Consider the following 7,611-nt stretch of genomic DNA (forward strand, 5'->3'; position numbering starts at 1 on the left):
TTGAATTTACGGCGTTCGCAAATCCATTTCGAGTCGCTGATCACCAGGCATTAAAACTGGTGCCTTCCCAGCGAGAAAAATCTCCGGGCGAGGTGCCGTGTTTCAAACCCGCCCTCGTAATTTCATTTTAGCCGTGAGTAACGAGATCTATGAAATATACTTTCTTTCCACTGGTAATCTTCCTTTCCATTCTGCGCTCTTCCCATCGATTAATTACGCGGGTAAATATTCCGTGGACGGATGTTCTTCAACAGCGATAGAGAGAGGGAGGAAGAAAGAGGGTGGGTGAGTACGGTTTGAGGATGCGTAGAGGAACGAAATTAACGCGGAGAAGGAGACAGTCTATCTAGGAAAGTTTGTAGCGAGAGGATGACAGGGGGATTCGGGAAATAGAAGTACTCGAACGAAGAAGTTTGATAGGATGGTGATTAGAGTTCTTGATTGCGAATCGAGCGATCCAGAATTCTCGAATCTCGTTTAGAAATTAGGTTTTTTCGAGGCGAGTTTTGCTCTATTCGAATTCTTGGAATTCTCTCTCTTGGACGTGTCTTACTTGGAAGGAAGAAAGTTTATTTTCAATGAAGAGGGAAATAGAAAGATCAAATTGATCTTGAATATTTTTATTAGAATTCTTCCAAGAAAATTGTTTTCGAAGTCTCTCAAACTTTTGATTAGACTCGTTCGATTGATTAGGAATTGTTACGAAGTTTTTAATAAAAATTCGATGTTTATACGATATAAATATTTCAAAGTTTCGATTAAATGGACTTCGATTAATAAAAAAGTTTCTTAATGAAAAGCTCCTCTAGATTAAACGAGAGGGAGGGAGAGAGGGAGAGGAAAAAAAATTCACCGAGAATTTTATAGAATATTTTTGATCCTTGAAGCGCTGAGAACTTCTTACTTGTGCTAAAACTTGTGCTTGAAAAAGCTACATCAATCACGAGACATCCCTATCACGATCGAACATTTGAAAGAAATCTTTGAAAGTTTTTTGCTATTCAAAAAACTCAAAATCTTAGGAAAATCCAGCAACAGGAAAAAATTTGGTATCACTTTAAAAAAGTTAAATCTATACTGATTCCTTTGCTAATTTTAATTAATTCTCATAATCTTCTTAATTAAAAAATTAAATAAGCAACTTTCCATAGCAACGAAATTTTAATTTGATTTTCTTTTTAAATCCTTTCGTTCGTGAAACACGTACTAATTTCAAAGCTTTTAAGCTTTTAATCCATACTTTTCTTGCGTCCTTTTTGTGATATTCAAACTTTATTTTTTTTTTTTTTCTGTGATATTCAATTTTTTTCTTCCACATAAGAAAAATCCATGGAATAATCTTTACGTAATAACGTTAAAAAAATACTTCTCCATTTCCTCTTTGTAATATTCAACTCGCAATCCCTTTCATCCATCTAAAAAAAAAAATTCAAAAGAATCAATACACGATACAGCAATATGATTATATTATTAATTAAATAACTAACAATAATGATGATATTTCAAAAAATATTTTTAGTATTAAAAATCTGTAAGTACTAAAAATTGCTATCTAACAATAATAAAACACTTCGATTTACAACTCGAAACTAACCTAACCTAATCGACCAAGTACGAAAAGTTATTCTGAAAAAAGAAAGAAAAAAGAACTACAAAGAGCAAACTCTCTCTTAGGAAAGCAATTCTTCTCCACAACAAGAATCGCTGATTCCAGACATTCTACCAGATAACCAGATAGCTTCGATAGTAAACCTAGTATTAAACTAGCTACGAAAGTACTCGATGCGTTCCGAGCCAACCAACCCCCGTGAGAGGGCGAAAAGTCTGCGAACAACCGCGTGACAAGATATATCGTAAAATGAGAGACAAACTCCCTTCTTCTCCTCTCTTAAAGGTAATGTAATCGAATGGAAGGGGTGAGACACGAAAAAGATGTAGCAGAACGCATCTGATTCGAGATCAAAGTGGTGTCCCAAGGGGAAAATGTATACATGGTGTTTTAAAAAAAAACGCTGCTGCTCTTTAAGATACGATAATTCGAAATTTTTTATCTCGACAATCGGCTAATCGTTGAAACAACGTGTCTTTCAATTAAATATTTATACTTACATTAAATAATTTATGGTTTCTTCAAATTTAAAGTTGAAGTTGAGATGGATTGTATGTTAATTTAATTGTGTATTTTAAATTATATACACGAGTTTATTTTTTTAAGAAGTATACACGAATATATTGATTAATTTAAATTCGATGTATTTCTAAAAATTGAACTATTCTCTATCAACTACTCGATCAACTTATATATCTGTCACGATTATACAGAATGAACTAAAATTGAGTACTCACTTCCGAAGCACCGTGTAAATAGGACAATTTCCACGAATATTGAGACATTCTCCTCCTCCTCCTCTGAATCTTTCTCCGCTCGAGCAGCCGTGAATCTGGCTAAGATCGAATTGGCAACGAGCGGAATCGTGGGCCTGATTTGGTCGATCAGCGCCTCCCTCTCAACGCCTCTCCTTTGTTCTCGACACAAAGTTAAAAGCGATTATACGGTAAACGTCAATATTGAATTGGTCGGTCGAATAGTTTGCCAAGATATTTTTCCAACCGCTTCATCGAGCGAGGATAATAACTCGTCTTCGTTCATTCGATGACTTGTCGAGAACGTTGAATGGATGGCAAAATAACGCGTGAGAACGAACGTGGTAAAAGGTGTTTTTCGTCATTCAAGATATTGACTTATTGCATATTGATCACATTCGTTGATCCTTTACAAAACGGTGCCACTTGCATCCCGGGACGAGTTAATCGGCCGATGTTTGTTTCAATCTGGATTGATGAATGGTGTGATAACGTTACAAATTGATGATTTAATTAGACGAATTGTAATCCGACGAGTCGATTGTTCGCGATCGACTGTGTTTGATTTTAATTAGCTGAATAATCGGCCGTATTATCGCGCCTGTGTTAAATCTCTGTGCGATCTCGAGATGTTTATTCGATTCTCTCCTCTTCGAAAATCTTACGATATCGCATTTATAGCAAAAGATTAACCTTTGATCGAATAAGAAAAATTTTTTCCAAGGAATATTCAATATTTCCAATCTTCCTTCTTTATCAATTCACGATATTATTTTACTCTCTACGTATTATTAATATTTAAAATCTCGAGACGATTTTATTCGATTCTGTCCTCTTCGAAAATCTTACGATATCGCGCATTTATAGCAAAAAATTAATCTTTGGTCGAATAAGAAAAATTTTTTCCAATCTTTCCAATCTTTCTTCTTTATCAATTCATTAATTCAGATATTATTTTACTCTCTACATATTATCAATATTTAACAAAAATTTCAAGATGATTTTATTCGATTTTCTCCTCTTCCAAAATCTTACGATATCGCATTTATAGCAAAGACTTTTGACCGAATAAGAAAATTTTTTTCCAAGGAATATTCAATCTTTCCAATCTTTCTTCTTTATCAATTCACGATATTATTTTACTCTCTCTATTTAACAAAATTTTTCCTGGAAAAATTTTAATTTTAATTCGAAATATTCAACGACGTCAAGAATGTTAAATTAAATATTTAACTTTATAATAATATTTCCTCGATTACGAATATCTTGTTTCACCCTCATCTCCTTGATCGCATCTCGATCGATCGACACGACAATTTCAATTCGTGTCTCGAGAGAAGGAAGTAGAAAGAAAATTTGACACCAGAAGAAGAATCACCGCAAAAAGGAGCACTTACCGCGCCCGTTCCAACTGTGCGCCCCCGCCGTCTGGCTTCTTTCATTTCGCGTTATTGCGAAGGCGAAAAGGACAAACTGCTCTTTCAGCTCGCGGTACACGGAAAATATACAGGGTCCACCTTTTTCGCCATCACACATTCCTCAAATATTTTTATGGGTGGGCGTGAAACGCGTTGTAAAAATACGGGAAATATAAACTATACCTATTTTATTATATCGAGAAATCGATAACGAAACTCGATTCGCAGTAGACAGTAGATTGCACGTTATTAACGTCGATAACAGGAGAAATTGCTTGGGGCGCAATGGGTCGTGGTGGGCTGACCTTTATTCACAGGCGTGGAAACTTGAAGCTTCTGGAAATGATAAGTTCCAGAGGACAGTTCGAGTGAACTAAATTTAACCCTTTCATTACGACTATGCTCCGTTTGCTTTGATTCGATATCTCTCCATATTGCGAATAATTATCGGTCGTTCATCGTCAAGAAAGGTACATTCTATGATTATTCAGGATAGAGATTCGTTTGAAATTTTGTATATTTTTCTTTTTTATAATTTATATTATATAAATTATTTTATGCTTATTCTTTTGTACATATTCGTATAAGATTCACTTCCACGATATTACATTTGTCGCATGCCAACTTAAAATTCCATCTTCGTGATATTGCATAGTTGAAATTCACTATTTTTACTAAAAGTAAGAAGATTTCGTCTTAGGAAATATTTATTTTATTCTGCAATTTATAAATATTTATTCGATATAATAATGAAATAAGGGAAGATCTTTTCATTTTTTAAGATTTCATTCAATGTATATGAATGAAAAATTCTTTTATAAATCTTCCTAAAATTTCGTGATCTATTAAAAATCAAATAACTGTGATATAACAGCAAAAAATCTGTACTATACGATTGCTGTTCTAGATCAAGTTTTTTCCTCGCAAAATTTTGGCTACTCGTTAAAGAAAATTAAATATTTTACGATTTAAAATTGATTTTCTCGTAATCGTCCGATCATTTTTTGAAAAGAAGGATTAACAAACGTTACTTATCTCCGCGAAATTAATTATTCGCGGAAGATCATAATCATGAACATACGCTAATTATATATCACGATCACGTTGCAAAGACACGATCCAATTTCACGAGTCTGAAACCTCTCGAAACCAAGCTGTTCGCGGTTGAACATTCACCCAACAACCACCGAAACCAATGGATTAACAGGAATCTGACAATTAATTTCGTAAATTCGTGTCAAAACTATCATTCGCCGATAAAAATCTATAACCAATCTCATCGAGTTAAAATGGGGAAAAAAAAGAAACAGAAGCAGAAATCAAACGTTAAATTAGCAAAAATGGCAGATCAAACATCAAATATTCAGCGTGCGAATAAAATAAAAGTGCGCGTGTGCATACATTGATACCTATAAAATGTAAACAATTAAACGTGCGATTAAACGTGTTGATAAAACCAGTCACGCGGATGCTATATGCTCCGTGAAAATATCCGGATATTTTTTTTTTTTTCTTTTTTTTTTTTTTTTCATTCCACCTCTATTCGTCCGAGTAATTTTTATAATTAAAGCGGAACCTCGATGCTTTTCCTCCGCCTCTCATTCGAACCATCTGAATACGCGTGTTTTTTCCCCCGAGGTATTCAAAACGTGACTCGTTCTTCGCGGATTAAATGGTAATTTCACCTGACCTACCTCATCTTTGCACGCATTTTCTTTCCCCTCGGCCACTTTTTGAGTCTCTTAATTTCTCCACGTTCAAAGAAACTAACGAGTGTCTATACGGCTGTCCCGAGAGAAAGTCCTCTTCGTTATTTGCACGCGCAATTTTAATGGTCAAAATGGTTGAAAAATACACACAGTGTAATTCAATTCTTATTAAAATTAATTTCCTCCATTTCTTTCTAATTTTTGCGATAACGCGTGTATTTTCTCGTTAAGCGTCTCCTGGTCCCTGCAACAATTAATTACAGTATTAATGAAATGAAAAATAAAAAAAATCACGCCAAAAATATCTAAAGTTTGGAAAAATATAAAGTTTTATAAAGTTGAAATACAATTCATCTCGACTATTATTTAGAAGAATGAAGATATCGTGTAATAAACGAAAATAACGGCATCCTAAAATATCCATTTTACATATAAAATATATATCTTTGCCAACGTTGCACGAAAATTCAACTGGTTCCATACCAGTGCGAACGCAACGTTTCGGTCGAGATCGTATAACGAGATACGAAGCGATGGCACGTCAGGTTGCATATTTAAGGGTGAGCTTATTAACGCGACACCAGCGCCACTGCCAGTGAATCACCGAGTAGCGGTGTGAATGGGGCTTAACGTGGAAGGAGTAGAGGAAACGCGGAGCGAAACAGGAAGCAGCCGTTTCCATGGACACGACACCGGTATTGGCTTAGAATCGGCTTTTCTCTGGCTGCATTTTCATACCTCGCCTACCTCTCCAATGCTTTGTCACCTATATACGAGAGATGCCTCGTGTGCACGCATTCAATACGGTCAACAGTTCCGTGTTTTCACGGAAGCAACGAAAACTCTCGACTAATTACGAGTGGAAATCCCGTTAATACCGTTGCCGCACGTACCCGTTTTCCAACTATAATAACTTTTGCCCACAATAACTTTTTTTTAGAAGAGAGAAAAAAAAAGGAAAAAAAAAAAAGAATGGAGGAGTAAGAAGATTGCAACTGTGGCTCTATATCGTGGCGAAATCCACGTAAGAAAGTTAGAAACGTAATCTCGACGAAGCTGAACGCAAGCGTGCGGACGTGTTGCGTGAAACGTGGTGAAACCTTCGGAACATGGAATTTCACCGAATATTCTGTTTCGTTGTTAGTTTCGTTTTATCGCCTACATCTGTTTTTCCAGGGTTAGTGGTATACGTGCGTTACAAGTTGAACATGAGACGTTATTTGCCGAGTTATTCCGTGCACGTATGGCTTATGTAGGGAAAACGAAAGTCGAAAATACGTATGGCGTTAGTGGAGTAGTAGATAGAGTTCTCGCTTGCCACGGTGTGGACTTAGGTTCGATTCTTCGTAAATTTTATGAAATTTTTCCTCCAATTTTTAGTGGATTTTTCGCAACTACGATACTAGGGAAAAAGTGTAATATTTGTGTAGTAAAAAATTTCTGAAACATTCTCTTTGTTTTTAAACAAAAGAAGAAAATGGTTGAAGAAAAAAAACTATGGAGTATCAAGAAAATTTTCTTCTCCTCTGTGTTGTATATATATATATATATATATATATATGTATATATATTTTCAAGTATTTTCATCCAGTAGTTCTTCTACATTCTTGGTAGCTATTTTCATAAAGTCGTGTGTGAAATTGGTCTTATATAAAAATATCAAACAGAGAAAAAAGAGAGAGAGAAAAAAAGTTCATATCCTTTCTCCGTGAAACTGAGATTTTTTAAATCTTTTAAAATAGCTCCAAAAATTTCCCTCCACACTGAGAACAAAGAATGAATATGTACACTTCTCAAAAAAAAAAAAAAAAAAAAAAACGAGAGAAGAAAAACGACCAGAATTCTTATTTAAAATATATATACATACAGCTTCTTCGCACACATGGTGGGATGTAGATTTTCTAAATTCTCAAACAGAGAAGTGCAATGTAAATTTGTTATCGGTTCAAAGAGAAAAGGGGAATAGCGAAGCTTGAAGCATTAAAAATACTTCAAAAAATCGAAGAAAACAAAGAAGTGTTTGTAAGTGGTAGAAATCACAGCGATGGGAATTTCTTCTCGTAAATATACAAATCTCTCTCTCTCTCTCTCTCTCTCTCTCTCTCTCTCTCTCTCTCATT

At 34.9% G+C, this 7,611-nt stretch overlaps 1 protein-coding gene and 1 long non-coding RNA gene across 2 annotated transcripts in view; one reads left to right on the plus strand and one right to left on the minus strand.

Moving 5' to 3' along the window:
- LOC102672573 (hemicentin-2-like) overlaps positions 1–7,611 on the plus strand; it is a 248,770-nt gene that overhangs the window by 159,953 nt on the left and 81,206 nt on the right. The gene's annotated exons all lie outside the window — the stretch shown is intronic.
- LOC102672839 overlaps positions 658–7,611 on the minus strand; it is a 24,297-nt gene continuing 17,343 nt past the window's right edge. Inside the window, exons 2-3 of the long non-coding RNA XR_421483.2 lie at positions 5,477–5,735; positions 658–1,415 (exon numbers count right to left, since the gene is read on the minus strand). This is a non-coding gene — a long non-coding RNA (uncharacterized LOC102672839). The remainder of the gene's footprint in view (positions 1,416–5,476; positions 5,736–7,611) is intronic.

The sequence above is a fragment of the Apis dorsata genome, unplaced genomic scaffold (assembly GCF_000469605.1).
Source record: "Apis dorsata unplaced genomic scaffold, Apis dorsata 1.3 scaffold_165, whole genome shotgun sequence".
In the NCBI taxonomy this organism is placed as follows: Eukaryota; Metazoa; Arthropoda; class Insecta; order Hymenoptera; family Apidae; genus Apis; species Apis dorsata.